The sequence below is a fragment of the Trachypithecus francoisi genome, unplaced genomic scaffold (assembly GCF_009764315.1).
Source record: "Trachypithecus francoisi isolate TF-2019V2 unplaced genomic scaffold, Tfra_2.0 Lachesis_group2, whole genome shotgun sequence".
In the NCBI taxonomy this organism is placed as follows: domain Eukaryota; kingdom Metazoa; phylum Chordata; class Mammalia; order Primates; family Cercopithecidae; genus Trachypithecus; species Trachypithecus francoisi.
Genome location: NW_022681465.1, coordinates 96,908,273 through 96,934,507, shown reverse-complemented (window position 1 = coordinate 96,934,507; position 26,235 = coordinate 96,908,273). Strand labels below are relative to the sequence as shown.

At 40.8% G+C, this 26,235-nt stretch overlaps 1 long non-coding RNA gene across 1 annotated transcript; it reads right to left on the bottom strand.

Annotated features, from left to right (window-relative positions):
* On the bottom strand, nt 1–26,235 carry LOC117064502. The gene is made up of 2 exons (XR_004429497.1): nt 25,668–26,235; nt 1–548 (listed from the first exon to the last, which is right to left on the bottom strand). It is a non-coding gene; the product is annotated as an uncharacterized LOC117064502 (long non-coding RNA).

Here is a 26,235-nt window from a genome sequence, read left to right as displayed (position 1 = left end):
CTCAGATTACTCCCAAATTATTTTCTCTCCCCCTGCTCCCTTTTTTTTTTCTTTTTTAATTTCAGATACTATCTGGAAACCGCACTGCTAAAGCCCGCCCATAGTGTGAAACAGAGTTGTTAGACCAAAGTACAGATCCATAAACAGAATCTCTTCATTTCCAAGCAAATCAGTGGTTCAGATCACTCTGTTGCTAGAAATAAGAAATTGTCCCGAATGATTTCAAATCTTTTAAAAAGAAAAACACAACAAAGTGTCAAATAGAAACATCCATTATCATTTCTTTGGTACCTTCCAGGCATGATACATCAGCTCCCACCTTATCTCTGTCTGCCCCTGTGTAAAAGTGCCTGTAGCTCTGAGACCCGGTAGCTGGAGCCTCTGGCTGTAGCTTTCCTTCAGGCTGACCTCTGGATGGATGGTGGGGCTCTGTTTGCTGCTCAGGGCCTTTTCTTGATGGTGATCTTTGCTTTCCAGCTGGTTTGTAGACTGTCAAAGGGCCACCGGGAAACTGCAGTGAAGCTGACCCTAGCGAGTCCTCTGAAGGCCTGTGAGGGTGTGAACAGTGAGAGCAGTGAGAGAGCCCCAGACACTCTCACTGCTTGGGATTCATCTTTATCCCACTTCTTTCCCTACCTCCTCACTCCACCTACTGTTTTCTCACCCCTGCATGGAATTATACTAAGTATAGACAACCCCTAACCCCCCTCCCATCCCCCCAGCTCCCAAAAAACCACACATCTGTTCTGAAGCACTGCTGTAAACTGCTGGCCTGGATGGTTCTGGCCAAGCTCCCCAGACATCTACGAGAACAGCAAATGCCACGCCAGGAGCATACACGGGCTGTCTCCAAAGGAAAGCACTGCCAGCGTGTCTCAGTGGGGGAAGAGCTTCGTCAGGATGGGCTAATCATTCCCAGTCAAGCTGGATGCTGCAAGACTGCATGGAGACAGCTGTCAGACCCATTGTTCAGGAGGTGGCAGCAAGCCCCAGGGGCTAGGGAGGGGGTCCTGAGCCCAGACTCCAGGGGCGCTCAGATAGTGGTCATGATGATTACATCTAAAGTGTCCACCACCTAAAGAGGTGGCCGCATGTGCAGTCTCATGAGAAATCCTCCAGAAAGCTCCAGCAGGAAGTTCTTCTCAAGGAGAATCTCAAGTTTTTTCTTTTCAGATTGGGCACATGACCAAGATAAAATGTGTTAGTGGCTACTGTTTACATAAATTGTATGGCTCTGAAATGGCAATTTCGTATCCAGACAGGCATATCTGTCAGCCAAAGGAGCTTTTATAATGTAAGCTTTACTAGGTACTTCCTTTCTCTTTCATGTATACTCAGTTACCCTGGTTTGTCTTTTATTACTGTAAGCATGGCTTTTGATCAAAAGAAATGAAAGCATTGACATTTTGGTCCATTCATTCATTCATTTTAAAAGGAGGCTGATGCTTTTGTGATGCAAAGATGTTCCATGGGAAGCAATGACAGCCTTTGCCGAAGAGCGGATTTAACAACAAATACATTATTCTTGCAGAATTTTTCCTTGTGCCAGGAAAGCAAAGGGCTCTGAACTTCATGGGGGAAAGAAAGCCGCTGTGTCCGCAAGGCAGGGGAAACGGCTCTGGACCTTCCCAGGCTCACTCCAACCATAGGCTAAAATGCCTCACACCAGAAGCTAGCAAATTATATCCTCAGTATGTCTTTAACTCTTTAAAATTTAGCTACCAGGGGACTGGGGAGGCTACAAATTTATCATCTGTTATTTATGCCTGAGTCTGAATAAAAGATTTGAGAGCAGATTTTGATAGAAGAAAATCATAGAATGTTAGAGTGGAAACAGTTTACAGAAAGAATATCATATCTAGGCCAGGTGTGGTGGCTCATGTCTAGCACTTTGGGAGGCTGAGGGAGGCAGATGGCTTGAGCCCAGGAGCTCAAGACCAGCCTGAGAAACATGGTGAAACTCCGTCTCTACAAAAAATAAATAAATAAATAAATAAGAGAAATTAGCCGGATGTGGCAGTGTGCACCCACAGTTCCAGCTACACAGGAGGATGAAGTGGGAGGACTGCTGGAGCCCAGGAAGTCAAGGCTACAGTGAGCCAAGATTGCACGACTGCACTCCAGCCTGGGCGACACAGCAAGACTCTGTGGAAGGAAGGAAGGAAGAAGGAAGGAAGGAAGGAAGGAAGGAAGGGAGGGAGGGAGGGAGGGAGGAAGGGAGGAATCAAATCCAATGTCCTACTCCTACATTATACCTTTCTAAGTGGCCTGTGAACAATACCAGTCTATGGGACAGTTCTGTGGCAGGGTTGTTCTTTGGAATTTGTAGGGGAGGAAAAGCAAAATATTTTCCTGCCCATCACAAGGTTCATGGCTGATATCCCTTTAACAAAAGACAGATTAAAAAATGAAAAACATGAGAGCCTTTGGAAACGAAGACCCAAAGACCTTAAGAAAATAATGAATTTTTATGTTTAGGTTTGGCAAGGAAGGGATAGTCATGTGGAGGTATGACTGGGAAAAAAGGGGGTCTGACCTAATGGTAATAAACTGGGGGGACCTTAGCCAGGTCTGTTTGTTCAGATGCTTCTCAGCCTCTCTGTATAACATGCCTTCCCTTCGTGCATAGGGCAGGACACTGGTCACATGAGGGTCTTTGAAAGAGAGGGAGTGGGATAAATTCAGAGAGACCTTTCTGCTTCTGAGCTTTTTACAGTTTCCTCCAGCTTTAAATACTCAGTATGGAAAGGGGCCATATTTTGGGGTTATGTGACTGTACTCCATCACACTTTATCACCAAGCAATATTGTTCCTAATTCTGTCATTTGGAGCAAAATATAAGTTACTCTCTTTTCTACCTAAAGGCCTCCAAATATTCAAGGATAACCACCCTGTTTCCCTTGGTTCCGTATTCTCTAGGTTCTGGTCCCTGTTCCTTCCACCTCTCTTTAAATGGTGTGGTTTCCAGGTTCCCTCGTGTCCTACCTGCCATCTACCAAACCTACTCCAGTGGATCAGTGTTCTTAAAATGGAGTGTCAAAACTCACCACAATATTCCAGGTGTTCTGTGGCACACAGAGGGACCTCTGCAGGGGGGTCCCCAGTGGCATGCCATGAATATTAGGCATTGCTCATATCTTATTCAATATTAGCCATGATTTTTGATAAATATGTATGGAAGACCTGTTTGTCACATTCGAGAATAACACAAAACTAAGTAGAATAGCAAACGCAAAAGATGTCACAAACAAGAGACTGAAGCATCAAGGAGGAATTTCCTATGGATAAATATACTTTTTTTTTATTAAAAATAAGTACGGGATGGGGTTACATGTCTTGATATCAGTTCATAGAAAGAAAATTGGCCTCAAGCTCAACATGAGAACAGACTCTGAGAAGATAACTGTATTGTTTGGAGTACAGAACATGGGGTCCCTTGTGCTCCACACAAGAGCTGGAATATTGTGCACAGTTCTAGGCACCAAAATTTATTTTATTTTATTATTATTATTTTTTGAGACGGAGTATTGCTCTGTTGCCCAGGCTGGAGTGCAGTGGTGCGATCTCGGCTCACTGCAAGCTCTGCCTCCCGGGTTCACGCCATTCTCCTGCCTCAGCCTCCTGAGTAGCTGGGACTACAGGTGCCTGCCACCATGCCCAGCTAATTTTTTTTTTTTTTTTTGTATTTTTGTATTTTTAGTAGAGAAGGTGTTTCACCGTGTTAGCCAGGATGGTCTCAGTCTCCTGACCTTGTGATCCACCCGCCTCGGCCTCCCAAAGTGCTGGGATTACAGGCGTGAGCCACCACACCCAGCCTATTTTATTTTTTAAATCTGGTCAAATGCAGTAGTGAGAAGGGGAAAGGATAGAACAAGGAGTTCAATCTGTAACTGTACAATTCATTGAGATCACTTGCTACCTTCAGATCAACCTCTAGGCACATTTTAAAAACACTGAGCCACTGGGCAACTCCTGCTTTCGTCCTTTGATTCCCAGACCTGTGTATTCTTTCTCCCGGGGAATACATACATATAAAAGACTTTGATCAAAGTAAACACTGCATCACAGAGGATCGGCCTCATCTTCTTAAAGTGCCTGAGCTGGGACTCCAATTCAGTATTAAATAGGGAGTTTCTATGTCCTATCAGGCTGGCAGCTTCTGTAGTAGGTGATATGACCAGTGGATCCCATGATTAAGAAACCCATTCTCTCATCTCCTTTGCTATAAAGTGGGCCCCTGCTCTAATGTGATGTTATGTGGATTTTATGCCAGCAGATCAAATGCCCCAAAAGCTCTCAGGTCATGGGGCTGAGTAAGGGTCTTAGGATATGGGATGCAAATCTATATGCAGACTATGTGTCTATCTATTCCTTTCAGAATGGATCACTAGCCCTTCCTAAGTGGAAGGGACTCAATGTAGTCAATTTGTCACCGAGCAGATGGTTGGTCTCCTTGATGGATAGGACCATATCAATGACTGAATATTGATCCCTGGTGCAGTCAGACTGGATATTCAGTAGCAGCAGGCACAGTTAAATCAGTCTTGGTAAGTGGCTGCCCACAGTGTTGCGTCCACTTACAGTGTCCATCTCTACCACTAAGACCATTTTGTTCATTTACTCATTGGCATGTATCTGACTGTTTTTAATGCTTCTACTATAGAAGATGCTCTCTGGTGAGAATAAACATGCTATATTAAAGATCTTCAGTCTTTGCACCCACTTCGATATATTTATCCATATGCTTCTATCCCAGAATACCTGTCCCTACATTCTAATATTTCTTCTGACAAGCTTCCGACAAGCTGGCCAGGCCATTCACCACTGCCTGTGAGTCAGATTATATTCTAACTTGAGGCCACTTCTCTATCTACACAAAGTAGATGATCAGGTACATCACTAAAATCCCTGCCTATTGGAAGCATTTTCTTTCACCATTCTCTTTCTAGACCACTTGTGAGTCAGGTTGTAGTACAGTTGCATCTATGTTCAGCTTTCACTCACATACCAAGCAGATCTACCTGTGAACGAAGCCTGGGTTTTCTCCTCCTCTGAGAGCTGGTTTTAAGGACTATCTCATGCAGCAATAGGTGTGTGGGAGGGGAGCTGATGCAACAGCGGTGGATGACACATGGGTGTGCACATGCATTCTGGTCCTAATTGTACTCAACCCTGGGTAGATTGCTGCTGGGTCCTCTCGACCATATGACTGGGTGAGTCACATAACCAAGCTGATGATGAGCAGTTCTGGACACATGGGGTCCCATGGTCAGACACTTGATCAGGGCCCAGTAGCATGCCAGGAATTTCTCCCATCATCTTGGGATTCAATATTGACTTCAATTCACTATTTGGGCGGAAGTTTTGGACATTTGTACTTCACTGTCCCCATTACGATATTTCTTATCCCACAGGCTAATCTGGGGTCGCACTAATCACCAGCATATCTTTCCTAATTATGCATTCAGGAACAGGGGAAATGTCCATGGCCCCAGTGGACCCACTGTGAGTGGGACCATGGCCCATTACATTCTATTTGTTATTTCACTTATTGCTATGGTTGGAAAGTGTGTGTCCCCCCAGAATTCAAGTTTTGAAACTGTATCCCCAAAATGATGGTATTCAGAGGTGGGGCCTTTGGGAGGTGACGAGATCATGAGGGCAGACCCCTCATGAATGAAATTAGTGCCCTTACCAAAGAAGCCCACATAATCTTGCTTGCTCCTTCTGCCAAGTGAGGACACAGCAAGAAGACACCATCAATGAATCAGAATGTGGGCCTTCAACAGACACCAAAATCTGCCTCCAACTTGATCTTGGACTTCTCAGCCTCCAGAACTCTAAGAAATAAATTTCTGTTGTTTATAAGCCACCCAGTCTATGGTATTTTGTTACAGCAGCATGAATGGTCTAAGACACCTAAATACGCCCACACTAAAAAGGGGTCATGATGATGTTTTTGGTCTCTGGCTTGATGTCATCGATGAGGTAAATCAATGTCAGCTCAGATCTTCTGTCCAACAATCTCAAAATATTGGGCATTCCCCTTTCCCCAGTGTGCAGTCAACCAATTAAGTGTCTATAGATCCCTTTGAGGGAGTATTTGCGGAATCATTACCATGTACATCTGTTAGGGTGTTTTAGGATCCTTCTATTTTTCCTTTTAGTGGTTTCAGGCCTAAAAACTGGCTCAGGTCTGGAAATTGGATAAGGTAATGGCTTCTTATTGGGGCACCTTCCTCCAGCTTCCTGATCATTCATCCATCCTTGGTTCTTCTGATAGTACAAGGAGAACACTACTCTTGTGGGCTGCTCATCTATTCTGCCCCATTATGATGGTTAATTTTATGTGTTAATTTGGTTGGACCAAAGTGCTCAAATATTTGGTCAAATATTATTCCGGATTTTTCTATGAAGGTGTCTTTTTGGATGAGATTAACATTTGAATCAGTGGACTTTGAGTAAAGCAGATTAACCTCCATAATGTGGTTAGGCCTCATTTAATACCTTGGCAAGGACCCCAGAAGGTGATGTTGGCAAGGACCCCAGGGGTGATGATGATGTACATTCACCTCCTGGGGTCCTTGCCAAGGTATTACATTCTGAATTTAATTGATAAGCTCTCTTTTCTCAGTCAATAAACTCCCCCTTATCTAACTGTATATTCTAGTCTCCTTAATCAAGTACCTTCAGAATTCAGGGGAGGTGTACTACCCTGGCTCCTGCTGGGGAAGGCCTTCTTTCTGCAGAGTTCTTTGAACTCAAACTGCAACTCTTCCCTGGGTCTCCAGCCTGCTAGCCTACCCTGCAGATTTCTGACCAAGCCTCCACAATGATGTAAACCAACTCCCTAAAATAAATAGATTTTTCTTTATATGTGCTCATGCTGTTGGTTCTGTTTCTCTGGGGAATATACCCTGACTAATATACCCATGTTTTATTATCTATCTCCATAACTCTCTGAGAGTCAGGCCCACTTGGCTGCCACTCCCATCTTATCACATTAAAATAATTGGATCTATAATTACTGTTTGGCTTCTGACTCAACCCTACTCTATTGTCTCAACTGTCTCAACTCTATTGTTTCCAGGTTGTAGCATCCTCATTGCTATCAGGGAATGTGGTTCTGTAATGGCCACTATCAAATGTCTATTAATGATGTTGCTGCCTCCTCACTAGTGCACCCCTGCCGGTCTCGCCAATAATGATTATTGTGTTAGTCCGTTTTGCATTATTATAAAGGAAAAGCCAAGGCTGGGTAATTTATAGAGAAAGGAGATTGATTTGGCTATGGGTTCTGCAGGCTGTACAAAAAGCGCAGTGCCACCATCTGCTTCTGGTGAGGCCTCAGGAAGTTTTTGTCATGGCAGAAGGGAAGGGGAGCCAGCGTGTCACATAGCAAGTGAGGGGGCAATCAAGAGGGAAGGAAGGAGGTGGCAGGCTCTTCAAACAATGAGCTCTTGCCTGAACTAAGAGAGAAGTCACTTATTACCATGGGGAGGACACCAAGCCATTAATGAATGTTCTGCCCCCATGACCCAAATACCTCCCACCAGGCTCCACCTCCAGCACGGGTATCATATTTCAACATGAGATTTGGAGAGGACAAACATCCAAATGATAGCAATTGTCTGAATCCATTTGGGCTGCTATAACAAAATACCATAAACTGGGTTGCTTATGAACAACCCAAATTTGTTTCTCACAGTTCTGGAAGCTGGAAATTCCAAGATTAAGGCTCTGACAGATTCTGTGCCAGGCATTTCTAGACAACAGTCTTTTCGCTGTGTTCTCACATGATGGAAGAGGGGAACAAGCTTTCTCAAACCCTTTTTTACAAGGATATTAATTCCATTCATGAGGGCAAAGCACCCATAACCTAGTCACCTCCCAAAGGCCCCAGCCCCTAATACTATGATCTTGGGGATAAGGATTTCAACTAATGAATTTCAGGGGGGATGTAAACATTCCAACCATAACAATGATGAATTCTCTGGACCTTCCCATGAAACATAATCATCGGTAAGTTTTTCGGCCTCACATAGTATACCTACTTCAGCATGCCCACCTCTCCAAGTCTTTTAATCCCTCTTCCACCAACTGCTACAGTAGTTCTGACATCTCAACCTCACTTAGCATAACCATCACTTTTTTCTTGCTACTAGGAGCTATCCTAGCAGTGAACTTATCAATTAAGTTCAGGACCCCTCAAATGAAGTCTGTCCACTGACAGCACTCCAAGAAGCTAGACAATTTCTTTCTTGTCACCATAGGAGTTAATATCAAGATTGTGCAATTATGTAAAAGTCTTTTTTAAAATTTTACTTTAAAACATTTCTTTTTTAGAGATGGGGTCTTGCTATGTTGCCCAGACTGTTCTTGAACTCCCAGCCTCAAGTGATCCTCCCATCTTGGCCTCCCAAAGTGCTAGAATTATGGGCACAACCCACTGTGCCTGGCCTTTTTGATTGCGTATTTAATTTTCAATAACCTCTCATACTTTTTAAGTTATACACAGTCTTCTTTGGACTTAACTGTGAAATCTTGCCTGTATTTCCTCTGACATTTTTGAAATCTTCTTTCCTTAACTTTAGGCAATATGGCAGATTGAGTTGACATAGATTAGACCCCTTCCACTATAAAAAGAAATATGAACTATAATATGATAACCAAAAATTGATGTAGTATCATAGCAGTAATTAAAAGTTGCTGTGTTGGCAGCCGACAGAGTGTAGCACTGAGGGCCCTTTGGGGTAAGAGTCTAGGGTTTTAATGAGGTTCTAATGACCTTAGACACTCACCCCAAAGGCCCTCAGTGCTACACTCTATTGGCTTTGGAAGGAAATATGGCCTTGGTCATGTCAGAATTGATCCTCTTCCATAAAGATCAAAGCTTAAGAGACATTTCAGTTGATCAAGAAACAGGAGAATTTAATGAAACACTTCTTAACTCATTTTATAATACTAGATCATACAAAGATATTACTAGAAAAGCAAACTAAAGACCAATATTTCTCAGGAACATAGAAAGAGAAATAATGAAGAAAAAAATGTAGCAAATCCAGTCTAACTATATATATAAAGGATAAAACATTATTATGATGAAGTGAAGTTTATCCCAGGATTGCAAGATTGGTTTAATATTTGAAAACCAATCAGTGTAATTCACTATATTAGTAAACTTAAAAAAGAAAACCCAGATGATCACATGATCATTTCAATAGATGCAGAAAAAGCATCTGACAAAATTCTATACCCATCCACGATTGAAGAAAACAAAACAAAACACAACAACCAAAGAAAACCTCTCAGCAAACAAGGAATAAAAAGGAACTTCCTCAATCTGATAAAGTCAATAGAGAAAAAACCTTACACTTAACATCATATTTAATGGTGAAAGACTGAATGCTTTTCCCTTAATATCAACAACAAGACAAGAGTGTCCATTTTTCCTAATCTTATTCAACATAGAAATAGAGGTCCTAACCTGTGCAATAAGGCAAGAAAAAGAAATAAAAGTTATATAGGTTGAAAAGGAGTAAAACTGTTTATTTGTAGATGACATGACTGCCTACAAAGAAAATACTAAGAAATAAGCAAAAGAGCTAATGGAATAAAAAAATACATTTAGCAAGGTTTCCAGATATAAGGTCTATGAACACAAATTATTTGTATTTTTACATTTAACAAAAACAATAGAAAATTGAAACAATTTTTTAAAAAACCCAATAGCATTTACAATAGCATCAAAAATAAAATACCTAGGGATACATTTTTAAAAATATGTGTGCAATTTATTTAATTAAAACTATAAAGGATTGCTGAGATAAACTAAAAATCTAAATACATGGAGAAATATATCACGTTTATAAATCTACACACTCAATATGTTGAGCTGTCAATTCTCCCAAAATTGATCCAGAGATTCAACATAATCCCAATCAAAATTCCAGTAGACTCTTTTGTAGGAGTTGACAAGTTTCAATAATGTCCATTTAAAATTTGAAGGTAAGCACCAAAAGAATAATAAAGGGATCATCACTTTGAAACCAGTAAAAGGAATAAATAAAAAATTAAAACCAAACAAATCTGGATCAATCTAAAAGAAAGGAAAAGAGAAGTCACAAAGGAAAGAAACAGCATTTTGAAAACATGAAACAAAATCATATGATAAAAATAAGTTCAAATATATTGGTAATCTAAGACTAAGTAGCTTAAATTTAATTGTTGAAAGATAGCAATTCTCAGACTGTATTATTATAATAACAAAATCCAGCTATTTGATGTTTTCAAGAGACGGATTAAAACATAAGTACACAGAAAGTTTCAAAATAAAAGAATGGAAAAACTATGTACCAGGCAAATTTTACATTTAAGAAAGCTAGTATGGCAAGAATTCTATCTGAAAAAAATAGATTTTAAGAAGAAAAGTATTATATGAATAAAATAATATAAACTTTCAAATAATATCATTTACTTCTATATAAAATGGAAAAGCTATTTAATTAGAATATAAATAATTTACTTGCTTTAAGAAAATATAAAAATTTTACTCAATAATACTATGAGTAATATAGTGCTATGGGCAATATATCAATCCTGAACCTATATACACACCTAACAGCACCGCATACAAGCAAAACATGACAAACATTCAAGGAGAAATTGGGAAGATATTAATCTTATCACTTAGAAACTGGTAAGATCAAACAGACTAAATATAGTAGGATAGAGAAGATTTGAACCACACACTTAACCACACAATATATGTCAATGGACATAGATCAAATCCTGCATGCAAAAGATGGAGATACACTCTTCTTAGACAAAAAGGGAATACTTAAAACTGAGCCCCAATATAAACATCAACAAATGTCAAATAATTGACATAACATTGATCCCATCCTCTCACCACACTCCAGTAGAATTAGAAATCAATAATAAATTTAAATTTGATTTCCTAAAGTCTAAAAGAAACATTTAACCATACTCAGTATTATCACCTCACAGATGACTTTATGACTTTCTTTTAAGGTTTTTATACTTTATTTCCCCACCGTCAACAAAATTCTTCTTGACCAAAATTAAGTCCAGACTAGCAGCTTCCCTGTTGCTTATTCATTCTTGCAAGAGATGAAATTGTAGGTAGGAAAGGCCAAAATGCTATCAAATATTCTGATTTTGGTTGAATAATACTTCTAACACATGTCTACATGGTTAAAACATTTTATTGCTATTACATCAGTTTAATAACCTGCATTAAGAAAATATTATTTAAAACTAAAGTATTTCTCACATGCTCAGTTTGGCCAGGCTGTCTGCAATATGCTCCTGTGACATTATCATATCCATTTTTGAATACTTTTATTTTTCATCCAGATGTTCTTTGCCTTGCTTCTGCCCTCAGGTTTATGGATTCCCATACAAGTACATAGTTTCATTACTCAAGTCCTATTTCCCTAACCCTTATTCTATCTGAAGCTTCTCTTTCAAATCATCTTAGTTCAGTATAGTATTCCATTTATTCATATAAAGCCACTGTACTTTCAGTAAATCTGTATAAGCTTACATTTCTAAAATTTTTAGTTAGTATTTTATTGGTTTGCCATGCTTGTCTCTACCTGCAGTCCATTAGTACACTAATAACAAAGTCAAAAGTTGTTTCTCAGCCTCCTTTCATTTTTCTCTTCAACAGGGAATTTTTTGGTACTGTCTTCACTGTTTCTTCTTCCTCGGGCACCTTGGTATTCTTCACACACTTTCACAATTTTTTATTTAGATACTTGTTTTTTTGAGACAGAGTCTCACTCTGCCGCCTAGGCTGGAGTGCAGTGGTACGATCTTGGCTCACTGCAACCTCCACCTCCTGGGTTCAAGCGATTCTCCTGCCTCAGCCTCCCAAGTAGCTGGGATTACAGATGTGCGCCACCATGCCAGCTAATTTTTGTAGAGAGGGGTTTCAGCACATTGGCCAGGCTGGTCTCGAACTTCCAACCTCAGGTGATCTACCCGCCTCAGCCTCCCACAGTCGTAGGATTATAGGTGTGAGGCACCATGCCTGGCCTAGATCCTTTTGAAGGATCCATTTTCACCCTGATTCTACTTCTTAAGAGTTTTGTTTCCTTGAGCAAGTACTTTACCTTTCTGTGCTTCAGTTTCCTCATCTATAAAATAAGGATAATAATAGTACTTATATGATAAAGTTGTAAAAATTAAATGAGTGAATACATCTAAAATGTTGAGGTCAGTGTACATAGAGCTTAATACAAATTTGCTTTTATTAAAATGATTAGCCCTTGAAATTCAATTTATAACCCTTTTGATTTCTTTGGTGAGTCTTCTGTCAAATACATTCTTGCAGGACTTTTTGTGGCATATTCTGTCTCATGATTTCTGGCTCACAGCCAGGAAACTCAACAACTTCTTGACATCACTGACAAAGCTGTTTGTTTACTTTTCAAAGTCAGAATCACAAAATAGCAGAAAAGGTTTTTTAAAAAAAATCTATTCCTGGCCGGGCATGGTGGCTCATGCCTGTAATCCCAGCACTTTGGGAGGCTGAGGGAGGCGGATCACAAGGTCAGGAGATCGAGACCATCCTGGCTAACACGGTGAAACTCCGTCTCTACTAAAAATACAAAAAAATTAGCTGGGCGTGATGGTGGGCGTCTGTAGTCCCAGCTACTCGGGAGGCTGAGGCAGGAGAATGGCGTGAACCCGGGAGGTGGAGCTTGCAGTGAGCCGAGATCTGGCCACCACACTCCAGCCTGGGTGAGGAGCAAGACTCCGTCTCAAAAAACAAACAAACAAACAAAAATCTATTCCTGGCCAGGAGCGATGGCTCATGCCTGTAATCCCAGCACTTTGGGAGGCCAAGGTGGGTGGATCATGAAGTCAGGAGTTCAAGACCAGCCTGGCCAAGATGGTGAAACCTGGTCTCTACTAAAAATACAAAAATTAGCCAGGCGTGGTGGCAGTTGCCTGTAATCCCAACTACTTGGGAGGCTGAGGCAGGAGAATTGCTTGAACTCGGCGGGTGGAGGTTGCAGTGAGCCAAGATCATGCCACTGCACTCTAGCCTGGGTGACAGAGTGAGATTCTGTCTCAAAAATATATATATATAGATAGATAGATAGATTCCTAAATCATTCCATCTTCTACCCACCGTCTCTGTCATTAGAAATACATTCCAGACTTTTTCTGACTCTATCTAGTTCTACACATGTGAATCAGGAGACATGAACAGGCTCAAGTACAAGTTCCAGAGCTTACAGCTAAGGTTGATTCCACAATCTTTAGAGTGGGAGTCATCAGCCAGTATTACCCCTGTGCTCTTCCCAAACAAATGCCAGGAGCTTTCTGATGTGATGATATGTGGGAAGCTTTAGTATTCCAGGCTTCAAAATCAAACTGAAGCAAAGGTTATTTTTAGTTGACTAGCCACTAGTAACTAGGAAAGCACAGTTTCTTTTCCTTATGGTTTTCTACAAGTTCATATTATTTAAATCATTCCTTTACATTGATTGTTTCTTATATGTCTTTTTCATCTTTTTTCTTTTTATTTTATTTATTTATTTATTTATTTATTTTTGACTTTCTAGATTTCTTCCATTCTGCAAGAAAATCATCATCCTCTCTAGTATGCTGGAGAACAGGCCCATGCCTCTTGAGCCTTTTGGCTTCCCTCAGCAGAGAGACCAGCCTGCATCTGTAGTGAAAACACGTAGGGACTATGCTAAGTAGGAATCAGAGTCCTTAAATGTAAGATCCCTAGGGCAGTTTCCTCAATATAAGCAAGCAATCCTTAGCTCACCCTTCTTCACGCAGTTCCTGGTAACTTCCACAGAACTTTTCCTTGTAAACCTTCTAGGGTCACCCGTTATGTAGCCATTACCTTACTGCCCTACAGTAGATTGTTAACAATTAAGCTGTTATTATTATTATTTTATTTTTATTTTTTAGGTGGAGTGTTCCTATGTGGCCAGGCTGCAGTGCAGTGGCGCCATCTCAGCTCAGGGCAACCTCCGCCTCCCAGGTTCAAGCGATTCTCTTGCCTCAGCCTCCTAAGTAGCTGGACTACAGGCACACACTACCACGCCCAGCTAATTTTTTGGTATTTTAGTAGAGACGTGGTTTCACCATGTTGGCCAGGATGGTCTCAATCTCCTGACCTTGTGATCCGCCTGCCTCGGCCTCCCAAAGTGCTGGGATTACAGGCTTGAACAACTGTGCCCAGCCCAATTAAGCTGTTATTAACCACTCCTTAGGCACTCCCAAAGAGAACTTGGTAAACTCTTTCCTTTTCCCCTTTGAAATGCACTTAATTTGTTGCAGTCATATCATTCTGAATGTAATTCCCATGAATTCAGCTATCAAAAGACTAGATAAGAGAGTGACATCAATGAAAATGGTGGAGTGGAGAAAGTCAAAGTTTTGTTCCTTCCTAAAAGCAGCAAATAAACTAGCAAAAACTATCAGAATCAACTTTACTGGAACTCTGGAAATGAATCAAAATTTTACAGCAAGCAGTTGAATGCTAAGAAAAAAAGTCCCAGCTGAATCGGTTTTTTTTTTTTTTTTTTTTTTTGAGACGGAGTTTCGCTCTGTTGCCCAGGCTGGAGTGCAGTGGCATGATCTTGGCTCACTGCAACCTCTGCCTCCCGGGTTCAAGCGATTCTCCTGTCTCCGCCTCCTGAGTAGCTGGGACTACAGGAGCACCCCTCCACGCCAGGCTAATTTTTGTATTTTTAGTAGAGACGGGGTTTCGACATGTTGACCAGGCTGTTCACGAACTCCTGACCTCTTGATCCGCCTGCCTCAGCCTTTCAAAGTGCTGGGATTACAGGTGTGAGCCACCGCGCCCCACCCTGAATCTCGATAAGAGAGTTTTGTGGCATTTTATCTTAACCTTGACACCATACCTCAGCTTGTTGGCAAAATTGAAGACAGCAGCCCACATTTCTGGTATAGGTTCCTAATACTGAAGGAAGCAGAACAGATCTTATTCTCAAAGATTTGTGGTTGTTTTGACCTCTCTCAGGGTTCTCTGAAGGGCCAGTTCAAAGGATTTATCTTTATGTAACCTAATCTGGAACTCTCCCAGGACTAGGAACTCTCCCAGGACTGATGTGGCTACCCAGGGGGCATTAGCTGAAAATACTGAAAGGCAAATGTATTAACCATTGCCAGCTGGAGCAACCTTTGTCTAGTAAGTCCAATGCTTGGGCTTCCTTGGGAAAAGTTTCCATTAATTTTTTCCCTGTGTATGGGCCATAATTTCTTGTTTCTTTTCCTGACTCATAATTTTTTTGTTGAAAATTGGACAAATAACTGGAGCCAGAAACAAAAACCAAACTCCCAGTCTTTGTAAATAGGCTGTGCATGTATTTTGGGGCATGCCTTCAACACTCAGCCAGGCAGTTTACAACACTGTCTTAGCCTTCACTTCCTGTTTGTAACAAAGCCTGAAGGTTAATCAGCAGTGAGAGCTTAGGAGTTTCTCAGGTCTTTTCTGCACGATCGCCAAGCCCTGGCAATACACATGGCATTCTGGATATCTAGGAATATGTGGGAGCTTTGTAAAGCTCTTATTCCTCAAAGCATCTCACTCCCAGCCTTTCCTCTTAAGTGTTTTGGTTTGCCATCAACTCCTTGCTCTATTGATTATTCAAATATTTGTTCTGTTGAATAGGAGTCCCAGAAAGAGAGAGAGAAAAAGGAAGAGATAGTGTCCACAAGTCTCAGGCTCTGATCATTTTTTTCTTTCTTTCTTTTCTACTGCTTCTTGGGTTGGGTCATCTCAAATGACTTGTCTTCAAGTTCAATGTCTTTCTCTTGCCTGCTCAATTCTGCTGTTAAACCTCTCTAATCAATTTTTTAAAATTTTGGTTATTATAAATTTCAACACTACAATTTCTGTTTTCTATAATTTATAAGTCTATTGATATTCTTTATTTGGTGAGACATCATTCTCATACTTTCCTTTAGTTCTGTGTACACGGCTTTCTTTAGCACATTGACTATACTGAAAATGTTGATTTGAAGACTTAATGGCTGAAAACTTCCCAAACTTGGTAGGAGAATCCTGAAAGCAGTGTGAGAGAAGTGACTTATCATGGACAAGGGATTCTCAATAAGATAAACAGCTTTCTAGTCAGAAATCAGTGAAGCTAAAGGGTCTTGGGACAACATACCCAAAGTACCAAAAGAAAAAAGAAAACAAACTGTCAATAAGAATTCTATAGTTGGCAAAACTATGCTTCACAAATAAGGGAAAAATCAAGACTTTCCCAAATTAACAAAAACTGTGATAGTTTATCACTGGTAGACTTGCCCTACAAGAAATCCTTCAGGCTGAAATGAAAGGACACCAGAAACAAACTCAATTCCACACAAAGAAATCAAAGACACCAGTGAAGGTAACTACATAGGTGAAGACTCAGTTTTAAATTACTTTTGGCTCATAACTTTCTTTTTCTCTATACAATTTAAAAGACAGCATCTATCTCTGCATCTTAATTGGAGAGTTTAATCCATCTACATCTAATGTAGTTATTTATAAAGAAAGAGTTACTTCTGCTGTTTTTCTGTTTGTTTTCTGTGTCTTATAACTTTGTTCTGTTTCTCAGTTCCTCTATTTCTGTCTTCTTTGTGTTAGATTTTTTCTAGTGTACCATTTTGATTTCTTTCTCATTTCTTTTACTATATATTTCTTAAATATTTTCTTAGTAGTTGCCCTGAAGATTACAATTAACATCTTAATTTATAAAAATCTACTTTGAATGAATATCAACAGCACACAAAAACTTTGCTCCTATAGAGCTCTCTCACCTTGCTTATGCTGTTATTATCACAAATTACATCTCCCTATATTTTATGCCCATCAACACTGATTTCTAATTATCCCAGGATGCAGAAGTATTTCAACATATGAAAATCAATCAATGTAATATGCCATATTAATTAAGGGGGAAAACCCACATGATTATCTTAATTGATGTAGAAAAAGCATTTCACAAAATGTAACACACTTTTATGATAAAAACAGTTTAAAAACTAGGAATAAAGGAAAACTTCCTTAACAAGATAAAAGTCACATATGGAAAAAACTCACAGCTAACATCATACTTAATGGCAAAAGATTGAAAGCTTTCCCCAAAGATTAGGAACAAGACAAGGATGCCCATTCTAACGACTTCTATTAAACATTGCACTGGAAGTTCTAGTCAGAGCAGCTAGGAAAAAAGGGGGAAAAAAGAAATAAAACACATCCAAATTTGGAGAGGAGGTTGTAAAACTATTTCTATTCACAGATGACATAATCTAATATAGAAAAAATTCTAAAGAAAACATACAAAAATCAGTTGCATTTCTATACAGTAGCAACGAAAGTTATAAAAATATAATTAAGAAAATAATTCCATCTATAATATCATCAGAAAGTATAAATATTTATGGATAAACTTAACCAAGGACATGCAAGACTTGTACACTGAAAATTACAAAACACCGTTGAAAGAAATTAAAGAAGACCCAAATAACTGGAAAGGCAGCCCAAGTTAGTGGATTGGAAGACTTAATATTGTTAAGATGGCAATATCCTGCAACTAGATCTGCAGATTCAATGTAATTCTATCAAAATTCCTACTGCTTTTATTTTGCAGAAATGGACAAGCTGATCTTAAAATTTATATGAAATTGCAAGGAACCCCAAATAGTTGAAACAATTTTGAAAAAGAAGAAAAAAGTTGGAGTCACACTTTCCAGTTTAAATTTTAACTACTGTAAAGTTACAGTAATGAAAGAGTGTGTGCTGGCATCAGCATAGATATCAAGATCAATGGAATAGAAATGGGAGTCCAGCATAGGCAGGGGCAAGGACTTCATGTCTAAAACACCAAAAGTAACAGCAACAAAAGCAAAAATAGACAAATGGGATCTAATTAAACTAAAGAGCTTATGCACAGCAAAAGAAACTACCATCAGAGTGAACAGGCAACCTACAGAATGGGAGAAAATTTTTGCAATCTACTCATCTGACAAAGGGCTAATAGCCAGAATCTACAAAGAACTCAAACACATTTACAAGAAAAATACAAACAACCCCATCAAAAAGTGGGCAAAGGATATGAACAGACACTTCTCAAAAGAAGACATTTATGCAGCCAGCAGACACATGAAAAAATGCTCATTATCACTGGCCATCAGAGAAATGCAAATCAAAACCACAATGAGATACCATCTCACACCAGTTTGAATGGCGATCATTAAAAAGTCAGGAAACAACAGGTGCTGGAGAGGATGTGGAGAAATAGGAACACTTTTACACTGTTGGTGGGACTGTAAACTAGTTCAACCATTGTGGAAGACAGTGTGGTGATTCCTCAAGGATCTAGAACTAGAAATACCATATGACCCAGCCATCCCATTACTGGGTATATACCCAAAGGATTATAAATCATGCTGCTATAAAGACACATGCACACGTATGTTTATTGTGGCACTATTCACAATAGCAAAGACTTGGAACCAACCCAAATGACCATCAATGATAAACTGGATTAAGAAAATGTGGCACATATCCACCATGGAATACTATGCAGCCATAAAAAAGGATGAGTTCATGTCCTTTGTAGGGACATGGATGAAGCTGGAAATCATCATTCTCAGCAAACTATCGTAAGACCAGAAAACCAAACACCGCATGTTCTCACTCATAGGTGGGAATTGAACAATGAAAACACTTGGACACAGGATGGGGAACATCACACACTGGGGCCTGTCATGGGGTGGGGGGAGTAGGGAGGGACAGCATTAGGAGATATACCTAACGTAAATGACGAGTTAACGGGTGCAGCACACCAACATGGCACATGTATACATATGTAACAAACCTGCACATTGTGCACATGTACCCTAGAGCTTAAAGTATAATAAAAAAAATTTTTTTAAGACAAAAAAAAAGAAATGGGAGTCTAGAAGTAAGCCTACATATCTATAGGCAATTGGTCTTTGACAAGAGTGACAAGATTATTCAATGAGGGAAAGAATAGTCTCCTCAATAAATAGTGGTGAGACAACTGGATAAATTTAACCGATGAGATGCAAGAATGAATGAATTTGTATCCTCACTTCACACCATATACAAAAATTAAGTCAAATAGACTAAAGACTTTAATATAAAGATTAAAACTCTTTGAATAAAACATATGGGAAATCTTCACAACCTTGGATTTAGTACTGGATTTTTAGACATGACACCAAAAACAGGAAAAATAGATAAATTGGACTTTATAAAAATGAAAGTATTTCATACATCAAAGAACTCTACCATGAAAGTAAAAAAACACTCCACAAAATTAGAGAAAATATTTGCAATTACATATCTGATAAGAGTCTAGTATTTAGAATATATAAACACTTACAACTCAACAACAAAAAGATGAATGATCCAATTAAAGAACTGGTGAAGATTTAATAGATATTTCTCCAAAAAAAATATAGGAATGATCAATAAGCACATGAAAAGATGCTCAACATTCTTAGTCATTAGGGAAATGAAACATACACACACAAAATGAGACACCACTTCACACTTACTAAGATGGCAATAATAATAAAATGGAAATTGAGTGTTGATGAAGATGTAGAAAAATTGGAATCCTCATACATCACTGGTGGGAACGTAAAATGATACAGCTGCTATGGAAAATAGTTTGGCAGTTCCTCAAAAAGTTAAACATGGAATTATATGACCCAGCAATTCCACTCTAGGTACATACCTAAGATAATTAAAAACAGGTGTTCAAACAAAAACTTGTGCATGCTTGTTTATAACAGCATTACTCGTGATAGCCACAAAGTGGAAACTACCTTAGTGTTCATCAACAAATGAATGAATACCCAAAATGTAGTATATCCATAAACTGGAATATTGTTCAGCCATAAAAAAGAATAAAATATGGATGAAACTTGAAAATATTATGCTAAGTGAAAGAAGTCAGACACAAGGGCCACATATTGTATGATTCCATTTATATGAAATGTTCAGAATAGGCAAAGCAATAGAGACAGAAAGCAGATTAGTGGTTGCCAGGCTGGAAGGAGGGTAGAATGGGGAGTGACTGATTAACAGGTACAGAGTTTCTTTTGTAGGAGATGAAAATTCCGGAATTAGATCATGATGATAGTTACAAAATCTTGTGAATGTACTAAAAGTCACTGAATTGCATTCTTTTAAGTGGTTAAAATGGTGATTTTTTTGGGGGGGGTGGAAAAAACCTAAAATCCAGATTCAGAAAGGAAATTAAAAGATAAGAATGATATTTTTATCCTCAATGCCTGTTGTTATACATTATAAAATTGACCTTGCAAAGTTAAAGGAAGATTTTACTGCAAATCAAATTAGGGTGACTTACACAGGTATAGAAACTGTGTATTCCAAAATTACTGAAACAATCTGATTTTACTTAATTGTATTATTTTCAATAAAGGTGATTCATTATATGGTAAACAAAAAAAGGCTAGACAAATGGTATACTTAAAATTACAACAGTTGGTTATTCCACCTGACTTTCTATTCATTAAGAGTGTGTCCCAGAATGAAGGTAAATTGGGAAAAAGACACAGATGATTAGGCTGGGTGTGGTGGCTCACACCTGTAATCCTAGCACTTTGGAGGCCGAGGCGGGCAGATCACCTGAGGTCGGGAGTTCGAGACCAGCCTGACCAACATGGAGAAACCCTGTTTCCACTAAAAATACAAAATTAGCTGGGCGTGGCAGTGCATGCCTGAAATCCCAGCTACTCAGGAGGCTGAGGCAGGAGAATCGCTTGAACCTGGGAGGCAGAGGTTGCAGTGAGCCAAGATCGCACCACTGGGCCATGAGACCTAGGTTTGATTCCTGACACTGGAAAGGGATTAACCATGAAGACTTCAGGAAGTCACTTAACCTCTCTTCAGCTCAATTCCTAATTTCTTTATTGAGATGCCAATCTACCTAGATTGATAATTAGCCTCAGAGGGACTAGCGTGTAGTATACATGTAATAAATTATTATAATTTCTATAGATTAGCCAGTATGGGAAAATAAGAGAAAGTTACCTTAAACCTCCTGAAGGAAGTTATGGCAAATTTCCCAGATCTCAATTGTCTTAAGCTGGCTAGGCTGACAAGGGAAAAAGAACATTCTGTGCAAAAGGGATTGCATACGCAAAGAGACAAAAGTATGGAAGATAATGACACAATATTGCATCAGGAACACAACACTGAGGTAACTTGGGCAGCACAGGTCCAGAAGGGGCAGAAGGTGAGCTGGAAAATGTCAGTTGGGGCCAGATCATTACAGAGTACTCCATCTTGAGTATATCACTTAAGAACTTTAAGAAGAGGAACGCAGTCAGCTTTGCATTTCTAGAAAGATAACTGGCTGAATGGGCAGAATGGAATGCAGTGAGAGGCAGTTCATCAAGGTAAACAGTTGGGAGGCTAGTTCTTCTATACCAACAGGATTGGCATAGATGAAAACTAGAAGTGATAATCGACAAACGTTGACTGAATGGGTATTGGAGGAAAGGAGGCATCAAAAAGTAACTCTAGGGCTAGGCGTGGTGGCTCACACCTCTAATCCTAGCACTTTGGGAGGCTGAGGCAGGAGGATCATTTGAGGTCAGAAGTTTGAGACCAGCCTGTGCAACATGGGGAAGCCCCGTTTCTAATAAAAATACAAAAATTAGCTGGGTGTGGTGGCACACGCCTGTAATCCCAGCTACTCAGGAGGCTGAGGCAGGAGAATTGCTTGAACCCAGAAGGCGGAGATTGCAGTGAGCTGAGATGGCACCACTGCACTTCAGCCTGGGCAACAGAACAAGACTGTCTAAAAAAAGTGACTCTAGGCTTCTAGACTATCCTTCTTGGAGGATAAGGACCACAGGAAGAGGAGCAGTTTGGGATACAGTCAGAAATATAATCAGCTCTCTGTATCCATAGGTTCCACATCCCTGGATTCACCAACCATAGGTTGAAAATATTAGAAAAAAATTGCATCTGTACTGAACATGTATAGACTTTTTTCCTTGTCATTATTCCCTAAACAATACAGTATAACAACTACTTACATAGCATTTAGATTGCATTGGGTATTATAAGTAATCTAGAGATTATTCAAAGCGTATGGGAGGACATATGTGGGTTATATTCAAATGGTATACCATTTTACATTAGAAACTTGAGCATTTACAGATTTTGATATCCACAGGAGGTCCTGGAACCAATCCCCCACACATACAGAAGGATACCTGTATATATTTGGAACCCAATGGGGAGATACACATTTGAGAATAGGTGGTAGCTGGTATCATTAATTCATTATGTCCAGCAAGGTATTAAGTTCTGTGATGCTATGACATGGACTTGCTCTTAGGAATTTAGACTAGTGGGGATAGGTAAGATATTTCACAAGTAGATACATTAAGAGGTGTGAAAAGCAGTGTTGTAATCAACGAAATACAGAATAGCTAACCCAGATTAGGAGTCAGAGGAAGCCTCTCTGACAATGTAACATTTCCACTTGGACTTCAAGGGCAAGTTGCAATTAGCTGGAGAAGAGAAACTAGGCAGAATGAACACTATGTACAAAGGCCTAAAGAAGAGAGAGCACTGCCCACTGAGCACATGAAGGACATTCAGGAATACTAGAGCAGGGAATGCAAGAGATGGGGAAAAGCAACAATCAGGAGTGAGGATGTGAGGGGCCTCATAAGCCTTGGAAATAAATCTGGGTGTTTGGGTTGGGAGTATCTTGATAAGACTGAGTTCTAGAAAGGTCATGGTGCTACACCAGAGAATGACAGAGAAGGGTGTGAGGTTGTTTGCAGAAATCAGTTAGAAGGCTTTCAGTGGCCTAGATGAGACTAATGGCAGCCCATACAGAAGGAATGAAGAAAATATCAGATTTGATTAATTAATCAGAATTGTTTCAAGGAGACAAACCACCTCAAAAAGTTCAATTAAAAGTGAGGAACTTCTTGGCTTCAGTAACCAAATCACAGAAAGGCAAGGGAGCTGCTGGCCAGCAAGGGATGGATGGGGGAATGGAGTGCTGCCAGGGTACCTTTTCTACTTTTGCACTCATCTCTGCTCATCTTGGAAAGTTTGCTGTTCATCTTTCAGGCCTGGTAGGGTACATGGCCTGTTGGTGGTTCTGAGATCACATCTCTACAGCTTCTAACTAAAGGAGACTTTTTCTCCCGATTCAGAATAGATTCAGAATATAAGGTCCCAGGAAAAGCTGGGATTGGCTGGGCTCAGATCATGTGCTAATGTCTGGACTCAATTCTGTGGCCAAAGTACCTCTCCCCTTGGAGAGGTAAGAGCATTGTCTAAGGGACATGGCCACCCCAATGGTCAAGGAAGTAAGGTCTGCCACCAGGAAGGCTGTGAAGATGCTGTGATCTCAGGCAGACACAAAAGCACTCCGGATATTCAGGTGATAGAATTGACACAAAAGCACTTCAGATATTCTGGTGGTAGAATTAACTGAATTTGGTGACTGATTGATTGTTTGGGAAGGGCAGCAATGAGCCAAGGATGACACTTAGATTTCTAGCCTCGGGCAAATGGGAGGATGTAGGAGCCATTCTCTGAAACAGGAAACACAAGAATAGAAAGCAATGGTTTGAAAGAGAAAATGAGTTCAGACTTGTACCCTGGGAATGCTGAAGAGCAGACAGGATGGCGAATTTGAGATGCCCGATAAAGGCCTGATGCACAGAAGAAACAGCCAAACTGGACAGAGATTTGGGAATCATCAGCACTGGCAGGGTCACTGCAGCCCCAGGATTGGATGTGATCTTCCAGGAAGAATGGAGAAAAGAGGAGCAACTCTGGGGGCACCAACATCTAAAGGAAGAACACAGAAAACTACGAAGCAGCAAGAGAGAGGAAGAAACCAGGAAAGAATCCCATTATTGTGTGAATTACGTACGGTTCATAATGGTTATGAGAGCTGGCACGGAGAATTAAAAAGTGGTGGGAAGTGGGACACGACATGCCCTCTAGTTTCTAAGAAGCTCACAATCTGTAAAACCAGATCAGATCAGAATATATCAGCTAACAACGCAAGTAATGTATGACAGGTACCAACATGAGTTCTAGGAGGAGGAAGAGAGCAGGAGCATTATGGATTGGGGTAGTCAGGGGAAGTAGAATATAAGTAGACCCTTAAAAGTGGGTAAGACTTGAATAGCTGGACACTGGGATTGGAGAGAGGAATTTCAGGTTAGAGGAATTTCAAGTTGGAGCAATTTCATGCACAAAGGAGGAACTACACCAGTTCCTCCACCAGGAACACTCACGAGATGTGCTGATGTTGGGGACTGATGACAGATTATTTTAGGAGGGTAAGCTGGACCAGATGGAGAGGGCCTTGAGTGCCAAGCAGAAACACCTGGTAATAAACTCTAATTAGTAGGAAGCCTTCAAAGGTTTCAGATACTCCCTAAAAGAAACTTCAAAGCATCCCTGTCAGACCAGTCCCTGTTATCTAAACTTATTTCTGTCCTATCATGTCGTGTCTTCCTTTGTTGACTTTATTTTAAAAAATATTAGGTGTGACTCTGACACTTTGGGTATCTGGGACTATTCAGAAGCTTTCTCTAACAGGTAGTTAAGTTTTCTTTTCTTCTATCCTATTACTTCCAGTTCCATCCCTCAGGGAGCATGAGAAACAATTCCACTTCTCCTTATGTTTATATTCGGAGGATGCTTATAGAGTTTCCACATTCCCTGTGCTTTGAGCTCAGCCAAGGTATACATACTTAATTCTTTTAATCTCTCCCCCTAAGTCACTCCCTCTGGCCCCTTAAGCATCCTAATTGCTCTTCTCTGAACGGCAGCCAGCTCATTATGTGCATCTTCCTTGGGAGGCAATGAGGAACATAGTATTCCCCGTGTGGTCTCACTAGACTCATATATTACCTCCCAGTTGCATCCCACGACTGGACATGTGGAGCCGCACCCCTTCTGCTCCCCACTCCCCACAGTGCGCCCTGGCCTCGGTAAATCCCTTATCTCAACAGGTTATCTCCCATTTCCAGTTGGCCTGTTCCAAAGCTTGGAACCTGTGTTCACCACATGTTCAACCCCCAGCTCCCGTCTCGGGAGGTCTCTTGCTGGGGAAGGTGGCCCGGAACCAGGACGAGTATCTGTGGAAAATTGCAGCTAAGATTGTGTAAGTAAACCTTGGAAGAGAAGAGGCTGAGGAATGCCCAGAATTAAGAGATGCCGCTGCCTGCCATGAGCTCCCCGGCCTGCCCGGCTGTGACAGCATTCAAGAAGGTGCAACTTGGAAGCTTAGCCTCTGTTTCCAATTATCCCTTTTATCTCTGCTGTAGCCCCTCTCTTTACCCAAGTGTTTTCATAGCTCTCAGCCATTACTATTTAGCTTTGTGAGGATAAACGTGAAACCAAACAAATTATACATATCCTGTCTCAAGATGTGTTATCACCTTCTGACTAGAAACCCCCAGAAGCCTGCGGCTTTTGAAAGCTCTACGTTTTTTTTTTTTTTTTTTTTTTAAGCTTTGAAAAAAAAATGGTGGCAGAGGTTAAACTGCCTTTGAGAACGCCAAATGTTTGGACTTCAGTGAAGGTTGACATGGAAACCCACCTGAGGCTTCCTCGGGTGTCTGGGGAGGAAATAAAACCCGAGCTGGATGCTCCTGCTGCCGGTGGAGGAACAGCTCCCAGGGCGGCAGGTGGGGCCGGCGCGGCCTGAGGAAGCTGCCCGGGGCCGCACAAAAGGGAAGTCGAGGAGCCAAAAGTTAGAAAGGGCACGACGGGGGCGTGGGTGCGGGTGTCCGAGGAGACCTCGGCCGTCCCAGAACTTTCCAGGGCCCGGGGACGTGCGCCGCCCTGACTGGAAAGTTGGTATTTTTACTCGAAGCCCCTGTCTGTGGGCAGTTTAATAACAAACAGCGGCAGCGGCAATGGCGTCCGCGCCTGCAGCGTCCGGGCGCCCGGAGGCGGGGCGCGGCGGGGCGGGACTCTCCTCCGGCTCAGGCCCCGGGCGACCCACGCACCCCACAGCCGCTCCCACCCGGCGCCGAGGCGAGGGGCGGCAGAGCAGGGTCGGGAGCGCAGAGGCTCCGGGGTTGCCGGAGGCGCGGGCACCCGAGTTTATGCAGCTTGGGGTTGACGCTCGACTGCTGAGCTGCAAATGCACCGGAAGCTTTGCC